The 9,901-nt window shown below is 42.0% G+C and overlaps 1 long non-coding RNA gene across 1 annotated transcript; it reads right to left on the reverse strand.

Annotated features, from left to right (window-relative positions):
• Positions 1–383: 383 nt before the first annotated feature.
• LOC144753718 (uncharacterized) lies at positions 384–9,692 on the reverse strand. The gene is made up of 3 exons (XR_013594496.1): positions 9,574–9,692; positions 1,140–1,228; positions 384–790 (listed from the first exon to the last, which is right to left on the reverse strand). It is a non-coding gene; the product is annotated as an uncharacterized LOC144753718 (long non-coding RNA).
• Between the last annotated feature and the right edge of the window lie 209 nt (positions 9,693–9,901).

Here is a 9,901-nt window from a genome sequence, read left to right on the forward strand (position 1 = left end):
CTATTGCTAGATGGGAACGGCCTACATATAAGGAGGAGCCTTGGTTTTCATTGAGAAGAGCTGGGTATTTTTTCTCCTCTTCCACTTTATAGTGGATTGCAGTCTCTCGGTCAAACTAGCTTTATTCCCAAACTTGGTCAAAGGGAAATCCCTGGGTGTACACTAAAGCAAATACGTGTTATGTTGCTATATAGGTTCTACCCAATCATACACACATTTCTTCTAAATACATCAAGGGGGAAATTATATCAAAATTAAACATTAGAAATAGATTTCCACACTAAAAATGAACGTTCACAATCTTTTTATTGTTTAGAAAAAGTGAAGACCTCTCTTCACAAAGGAAAAAATTAAATATTCAAAGAAAACTCTTTGAACAAGTACAATAAAATTAAATAGACAATTAATGACAGATCGTTACATACATGATCAAAAACAGTATCACAATCATTAAAATTATACGACAAGAGATAAAGGAGAAAAATAATCAATACAAATACAATATAAAAATGCAATTGAATCCTTTACACAAACCCCCTAACACTGTGGCCTTAAGATTCTCCCGCCACCATTGTTATAGATCCACTGGTCTTTCTTTGATGTTGGTGGCACAGTAAACAGTATCAATAGTGCATGAATATCTGTTACTTCCTTGACCTTATTTGGATTCTAGTACAGTAAAAAATGCGTCGACGCGTTTCGGTGTTGTATTGCTGGATGTTGTAACACCTTCATCAGAACATGCCGTCTCTTTGGGGTCACCGGCTTCTAGACTTATACTTAAAAATCTCTGTGTGGGTACATAGAGAAAGAAACAGTATCACTCTTCTGGGGGTATTTTATCACATTTCCAATGTAAAGTATCCTACTTATTGCCCCCAACCTTCGATTCCATCAGATGCATGGATGGATGAAAAACATTATCATTGTACTCAGGCAGATATTATTTTAAGCAAGGCTCACATTCAAGTTTTTCTCCTCGCCATCTAAGGCATAGTTGACTATTACTGTAGGTAACTTGACCCTCCGTTTTCTTTTTAGTGTGGAAACAGATAAGGGCATTCATTCATTCCAGCATTCGTTGTATCACTCGTCCATCTCTCATCTAGTGTTTCTTCCTGTTTTAATGCCCCTCTTACCCTGTAGGTGTAGTAGGAGTCCCCCAGGAAAAACAGTCGTCAGGAAGGCCTCCTCCAGACGATCACTGTTGTTCTAGGTTTTGATATACCTATGGGATGACAATTTGATTTCGTTGGTTTCTATAGAACCCTATATTCGGACCACTTAGAACATATGTGGTTTCCTCTCTTTACCTCAGGGGTGATAAAGCTTCTCAAGAATAAAGAAGTCTTTTTCCTGTTCTACGCTCAGGTGGACGTGGATCCCCTCTTTTTATTGATTTGTGTAAATATCTGTGTAGGTAAGGGGGTCACAGTTAGCAGGTTGTTACTCTAGAGAAAACAACCTATACTATACAGTTGTTCATTCTCAACCCCCTCCTCTTACCTTTATAGGGATTAAAACGTTCTCATGAACGGGCATATATCAGTATTTCTTGGCTTGGGAACTGGATATGTTCTGTAAGCAAGAAAAGGTTTGTATGTATTTACATAGCTTTCATAGGTCCCTGAAGTCTGCACTTTTCTATCATGTTTCCCCTATCCTTGCTTCTTCATTGCCCTTCTGTTTATATTCTTCCGCTGTTCTATTTAGTCTTGAGGTCCTTTGCATTATGCCCAATTTGTTCTCTTTGCGCTATTATTTTTTAAGTACACATGCTGTATTCCTTGCTTAAATACTATATGTCTATTATCTGGTAGCCTCGCTTTATTTTTTACCCTTTTCCCTGCATATTAGGATACACATTTGCCAGGTGCAGGCTATTGTTGTTTCTAGTGAAAAAACGCCCCTATTTGTGGAGTATCCCTTCTACCTACACTCGCAAGCGCTTTTCCCTTAGCTTGTTTTTTTACTGGCTCGCCTCTTATCGAGTCCTTCCTTATTCACGCTGTTTCGCCCTACTTCTCACTGCATCAGACATCTGCACCCCACCCGTCCTTACTTGTGCTTATCTACCGTAAGTTTAGGTGATCACTCGTGTGCTCCCCCTGATATCGCGCATTTTAACAGAATACTTCTCACTGCCTAAGAACTCTGTCCCCCGCTATCCTGACTCGTGCTTAAAATCTGCAGGCTAAGGCGGCCGTTCCTGGGCTCTCCCTGATATCGTCAGTTCAACACGGTTGTTCACTAGCTCTGCCGGTGCTCTAATTTAAACCCCTTCACTGCTGCTTACCTGCTCAAGTATCTGTTTACGCCGCTGCCACGTTCTTCTCCTTCTCTAGGGAAACGCAGAGGGCGTGCTGTTTTTATCTTATGCCTATCCCTACAATTGTTTTCAGCTGGGGATCGCGCATGCTCATTACTGTTCACTCTGACCCTCTTTTGTCGGCGCCATCTTAGAGTGGTGTTTATTTCTTGTTGTGAGGGTGAAGCGTAGTACTTAAATCCCTCACATATTCTTACATAGCCTCCTACTAGGTTTGTTTTATTTTTCAAAAGCAATGTTACATTTATACTTGACCATTTAAATTTTAGCGCGATGCATGTGGGTGGTGTCTAATATGTTTTTATCGACCTTTTCGCCCTCCGATTCGGATATAATTATTTGTTACTCTATTATCGTCCCATTGAGTGGTCCTCTAAATTTCCACAAGGGTGCATAAAGGATTAGCCTCCTAATTTGGGGTGTTCTGTGTATTTTCCATGTAAAAACATGGTTCTTTGTTTTGGTCTGTACTGTATTGTCAAATCATCTATTTTGGAAAAAAAGGCACTTACATTGGTGTTTAACATCTGACTCATTTTATGCCCCTTCCCTTAATGTCTCATTTTGTTGCTATTGTAATCAAAGTTAGCATATTAAGAATTTTTTTTTATTAAAACCTACTCATAAGTCCTATGGGATATATTTTTATCTGTATCTTTCCCTCAGTTTTTTTGTCTCCAAATACATTTTAAATCAGGGTTTCCCATTCCTCCCTCGAATTCAGGCCACGTTTAATGGTGTCAAATTTAATCATAAACCATTGCTCCTGCTGTTTCCTTCTTTTTGTGCTGTCTCCCAATCTAGTTTGTTCCTTAATTCTCTCCAAGATCACCCACCTGATGTCTTTTGCACTATGTCCCTGTTCTTTCCAGTGGGTAACCAGTGGTGCATTCTCTTTGTTGTTTTTAATCGCTGATTTATGCTCCCCTATCCTTAGCCTGAGTTCCCTACCTGTTTCTCCTATATATCCCTGATTGCACGGACATAGAATCAAGTATATCACATTCTTTGTTCTACAGTTATTCAATGTAGTAATCTTCTGTGTGGCTCCGTTTAATTCCACTTCTTTAGTGACTATGCAGAGTTCACATATACAGCAATTGCCGCATTTGTGATTCCCTACCGCCTTTGTTCCTGTCATGGTTGTTTGTCGTTCTACCACATCGTCTCTATAGGTGTGTACTAGACTACATCTGAGATTCTTATTCTTTCTATAGGCGTACAGTGGACGTTCTAAGGTAGTCTCAGCCCCATCATTTAAAATTTTCCAGTTGTGGTTTATTATGTTCTTGACCTGATTCGCCACTGCTGAATACTGGCTTACCATAACTATTTTTTCATTGGTTTGCTTCTTCTCTTTTTTAGTTAACAGGCAATCCCTGTCGTAATACCTAGCTCTTTTTAGAGAGTGGTCTATAAGTTTTTTCGGATGGCCCCTTTCCTTGAACTTTAGCTTCATTTCTCCTGCATGGTGATAGAAGTCCTCAACAGTAGTACAGTTTCTCCTTAACCGGAGAAACTCCCCGAAGGGTATTGAGTCTTTTTGACTCCTAGGGTCATAGCTTTTGTAGTGCAATACAGTATTGCGGTCTGACTCTTTCTTGAATAATTCCACCTTCAGTTGTTTATCCTCACTCTTTATGCTTATGTCTAGGAAATTTACTTTGGTTCTATTGTACTCAGCAGTGAACCTCAGATTTGAATCTCCTAGATTCAGCCAGGTGAGAAAATCTTCCAGGAGATCTACTGTCCCTGACCATATAAAGAAGATATCATCTATAAAACAAGTCCAGTTTCGGATGTTTTCATAGTATGGACTGACCTCGTTATAGATGTGTTTGTTCTCAAACATGCTGACATATATGCAGGCCAGGCTCGGTGCACAGGTAGCGCCCATGCTGGTACCCTTGCATTGGAGGTAGAGATCTTTTTTAAACAGGAAGATGTTGTTTAGGAGAACCATAGAGACGCATTGTACTATGAATTCCTTACTCCCTCCTACAATATCTGTCTCTTCCAGAAGAGTCCTAATTACCTCAATGGTATCCTTTTGCGGAATATTCATCGAAAGTCACCATGATCTCATTTGTACCATCAAATTCTATGCCTTCTGTCTTAGCAATCATGTCCGATGTGTCTCGGATATATGATTTCTGTTTTTCCACAAGAGGTTTTAGAAACCTGTCAGGAAATTTGCTCAGGGGTTCCAATAAAGAATCAATCGAAGCAACTATGGGTCTGAGTGGCGGGTTATCTAAGCTCTTATGGACTTTTGGCAGTCCATAAAAGGCTGGTGTTTTAGGATTCATATTGTTTAGAAACTTCCATTCCTCTTCTGTGATGTCACCCTTTGTCCTAGCTTCTAGCAGTAGTGTCTCCACATCTTTTTTGAGGGTGTTGAGTCTGGTTTGTGAGACTCTCTTGTAGTGTAGCTCATTAGACAGAAGACTTAACACTCGTCGATCATAGTCTTCAGTGTTGAAGACTACAACCCCCCCGCCTTTGTCTGCGGGTTTAATTGTTATTTGAGTATCATTAGACAAAGAATCAATCGCATCCCTTTGCGCTTTGCTGATATTATTTTCTTGGAAATGTTTTTTGCTGAGTAGATTGCCTACCTCTAGTTTCACAATTGCCTCAAATATCTCTAGGTTTTTGTCTACCATCCCTAGACTGGGGGTAAAAGTGGATTTTGTCCTTAGTCCAGAATCCTCGGGCACTTCTCTGGCTGGTCTATTTTCGAAGAAACGGCGTAGCCGTATTTTTCGAAAGAATGCCCTTAAATCTTTTTCTAGCTGGAATTTATTAATCCCTGCTGTTGGTACAAAATTGAAACCCATTCCTAACACTTGTTTTTCTACCGGGGTGAGTGTTCTACTCGATAGATTTATGATGGGTGTTGACTCTATCGCCAATACACCTTGTTCCTGGTACGTTTGTACTCCTGAGGGGCCTGGTTCTGCTGGTATTCCTGCTCCTGCTCTCTTTGTGCTGGCCTCCTTGTGTATGGTCCTCTTGCTCTGTTTTGGAACCCTCTCTGTGCTCTCTGCGGGCCGGCATATTCCTCTTCTTCTCTGGTAGACATTTCCTCTTCCCCACTACTCTCTGAGGTACCTGAGAAGTTCAAATGTTTGGGTCTCCTAGGTTGGAATCTCACTCTAGGGCCTCCATTTCTATTTTGTTCTTGCTTCTCAGTGTAGTAATCTTTCCTCAAAAAGGGATATACTACCTCCTGGGTGAATTTATTAATGTCCTTCCTCAGCTTTTGGGTCTTGCGATTTGTTAAATATTCGCAGTACCCATTCATGTCCTGATTTATTTCTTCTATTTTCTTTTTGGCCTCTTTAACGGCATTACTATCTAAGAGGACTTTTTCTAACTCTTCAATCATGGGCGTCCGCAGGGGGGGGCAAGGAGGGGCGCTTGCCCCCCCCTGGAGCACCCCTCCTTGCCCTCCTGCCAGGGCTGGGGCTAGGGCGTGCTATGCTGGCTTCCTGGGGGCGCCGTTTTTACAAATGAATTATGATTTTAAAAGCACCTACTGAGCGTTCCTTTCCTCCTACAATTGCGGGGCCTCACAAAAATGTCAAGATAACTCCTGTGATTAATGTTCTTCCTGGCCAGAGATCAGAGTTTTGTGTAGTTGAGGTTTAATTTCGACTTATGTGAAGGTAGCACAGAGGGTTAATATGCCTACTGCAAAGAACGTGTACCAAGTATATTAGAGTGCATTTAATGTAAATAGATCAGCAGGTTACTGCTTTTAAAAGAGCCATCTCTTTGTTACTTGCAATTTAAAATGTAAAGTCCTAATATAGAATAGTGAGGTATTAACTTTCATCATAGAAGTGCATACACTCTGCTAAGTACAGAACATTGATTAATGTTGCAAAAAGGGTTGATTTGGGTAGAAATTGATTCTTATTATTAATGAAAACTCCCAACTATGCTGCTTCTTTTTCGACTCTGAGGTTGTGCTTCTCCACATCAAGCACTCCTAAACTATACTGCCTACCAGTATGGATGACATATGACTCCTACACTTTTAGTCCTGTGGCTTATGTAACATTTCCTACACACTGATTTACACATGTATGATTGATTGTCTGTGTAATGTGTTTGTGATGCAAAGTGCTCTGACATACTTTAATGGTATGAGTAGCGCTATATAATGAATTCAATGCATCTGAGAGATAGTGGTTATGGAGACTTGGTCACTGTTAAAGGGTGCTAGTGAGAGAATCCGTGGTGGAGGTGGTCATTGGGGGCGCGAAATAACATTGTCGCACTGGGTGCCACCAGCGCTAAAGCCGGCCCTGCCCCCTGCAGACGCCCATGCCACTATGCATTACACATGGTGCTCCAGCCACGGTTCCTCTCCAGCTCGCACTCTCTGTTCTAGTCTGAAGCTCCTCTGCGTTTCAGGGCTCAGTAGGACAAGACGCGGGCTTCATTTTCCTGCACCGTCCCTTTGGCACTCTCTTCTAGGTGAACTCCTGTGCATCTCATCGCATGTCACATCTAGACAACACCTGGGGACTCTGCTCTTTTCTAGATCCTTCTGAGTATCCTGAGCCCCCCCACCTCCATCTTATAATTTAGTCAAATGCACCAGGAGACCTCGGACTTTATAGAGCACTCTGACACAATAACAAGATTGAGGCAAAGTCTTTTCAAATAATTATTGGATTATAGTGATGGACTGCCTAGAACAGTTGCTGTTGTTTAGTCAATTACTAAGCAGAAAGAAAAGTCACATTTGAATAAAAGAGTATATTTTAAGGGAGACACCGCTCTGACATAAAATGGTGGACATCAATGGATGATTTTTGATTTAATAAGTTGCATTTATCAAGAAAGATAACACAAACAGAAAACTAATGTAAATGAAGTTTTAGACATAAGTCAGTACAGAGGGGGATATTCAGATGGGCTAGGAAGCGTGGATGCTAGGAGGAGAGGGGCTGAGTCCATGTGTAGTCACCACTGTAGTCCAGAGCAGGAAGAAGGCACAACAAGCAGGCATATGTAAGATTTATCCATGAGTAGAAATTATCATACAGCCCTTCCGCGTCTCTCATTGAGGGTAACAGCAACTTCAGAGAAGTGAGACCTGTGTCTTAACTCCGCCAGTGAAGACAGCGGGTTCAAAGGAGAAAGAAGCAGGCCAGACAGAGTTGGTCCAGGTAGTGTGCACGGAGGCAGGCTCGGTGGGTCCGGAAGAGGGACAGGGCAGGCAGAACAGCTCCAGAGAAGGGCGAGCAGAACCGGACCAGTGCGAGCCGATCCGGACCAGCAGATCCACCCTGAACAGGGAGGCGGCACGATACACAATCAGAATGTAGTGTTCAGCTTTGGGGTTCCTGGGGGTAACTTTAGGGATCAGGGTGGGTGTGGGTTTTGAGGTGCCAGGGAGTAATTTTAAGGTTTACGGTGGGTTAGGGATTGGGGTGCCAGGTGGATAATTTTAGGGTTCAGGGTGGGTATGGGTTTTAGAGTACCAGGGGGTAATTTTAGGGTTCAGGGTGGGTATTGGATTTGGGGTGCCAGGGGGTAATTTTAGGGTTCAGGGTGGGTATGGGTTTTGGGGTGCCAGGGGGACAATTTTAGGGGTCAGGTTGGGTATGGGTTATGGGTGCCAGGGGGGTAATTTAGGGTTCAGGGCAGGTATGAGTTTTGGGGGGGCAGGGGTAATTTTAGGGTTCAGGGTGGGTATGGGTTTTGGGGTGCTAGAGGGTAATTTTAGGGTTCAGGTTGGTATGGGTTTTGGGGTGCCAGGAGCGTAATTTTAGGGTCCAGGGAGGGTATGAGTTTTGGGGGGGTAATTTTAGGGTTCAGGATAGATATGGGTTTTGGGGTGCTAGTGGGTAATTTTAGGGACCAGGGCAGGTATGGATTTTGGGGTGCACAAAAGAAAGAGATGGCTGTGGCACAACAACCCTATGGTGTATGAGATCATGTGCGGCCTGCTTCCTGCCCCACCTATGGCTCCTCCTGCGCCCCAGCGTTTCTTGTGCCCCACCTGGCACACATCATGTCGGAGGATGTTGATGACATTAACATTTTGCCCCCCCCTGGAAAAATTTCTGCGGACGCCCATGTCTTCAATCTCCCGCATTTCTATTAGGATGGTAGTCTGAGCTGTCTCAATTATCTGTCTACTACATCTATTACATATTCCAAACCCATGAGCATTCTTTGTTGAATGAGGACTAAAAAATTAAAAAAATTAAAATAAAAAAAACTTTAAAAAGGAGACCAAAACCTTCTTAATGGGCAAATACCTTGTCTAATGATTACATTACAATTACCTCAGCGACATGTGCCACCCTCCACCTCGGCATTATCCACGGCTTCTACGGATGATACCTATTCCTGCACTCCTGGATATCTCACCCAAGAGTTGAGACTGCGTGCCTTCTTTTATAATGTATCTAACTTTTAATTTTTATGCCACATGTAGCCGGGACCTTAGACTGCGTTCTTTTTCTTGTTTAATGTATGTCCTATTTTACCCAATTGGTCCCTCCCTTCCTAACGCTTTGTATTCCACCCTTAAACCTGTAAAGCACTCTGATACCCTCACAGGTCTGGTTCGCGCTCTTTAAAACTATAAAATAAAATAAAATAGAATGGATTCGCATCTGTGGTGACAGCCAGGAAAGGTGATTGGAGTTTGCATTTTATGTGTAGACCTCAGTGAGCACAAAAAATATGTTGTCATAGACAGATATCATTACAGGCATGTTGATGTTGCCGAATGGTGCAAAAGTATTTCATTACAAGACCGGAGGCTACCATTATGCAAATACTTTTATTTGCTGCCCAACATGCAGCCCTTTAAAGAATGTAAATACATCACAAAGGATAGAACATTCATAACATGACAACCAGCCAGTGGATACTCTAATCTTCCTGTTTTGTTTGCTGCTCTGACACAGATGAGTACTATTCTCTAACTTCTCCTTATTTAAGTATATTTGTATATGTATAATTTGTAAATGAGCCTATTATCATTTATAGTTTAAGTTAAGACTATTTATTATCTTGCTATTACATGATTAAGCGCTTCTTAGCATTTACTAACAGATTTCTTTATTTCAGTGACCTTTTTCCCTGTCCAATCTATGGCTGGGAATAGGTTTTAGTCCCCCTTTCCCTCCGATCGCTTACGGTCTTTGGAGGAAGCAGGTAAGTATTCTTTTAAAACAAATTAATTAAATGTATTAATCTCGAGCGCTTACTTCATGAAGCTCATTCCGCTTCACTGTGTATGGAATATTTCATTTTTTTAATGATTCGTGTGCTCTTGATCTTGCCGATCGAAAATAAATAATTAACTTTCAGGGTGACGAAAGGAAGTGAATATCGGCGCAAGCTCCGGTGGTGTTGTTTGACTTCCGCGTCTCCTAGCAACTTGCTCGGAGACGCGGGGGCATGTCATTACATGCGTCACTTCCCTGCGGCTCTGCTTGAGGTTTCATTGGTTACGGTCCTTCCACAAGTGCGTAACGGTGCCTTTTGCAAGCCGGAGCAACGGAGCCACTCCCCTTGGTTTCAATTTAACCAAAT

Source organism: Lissotriton helveticus, chromosome 5_1 (genome assembly GCF_964261635.1).
Source record: "Lissotriton helveticus chromosome 5_1, aLisHel1.1, whole genome shotgun sequence".
NCBI lineage: Eukaryota > Metazoa > Chordata > Amphibia > Caudata > Salamandridae > Lissotriton > Lissotriton helveticus.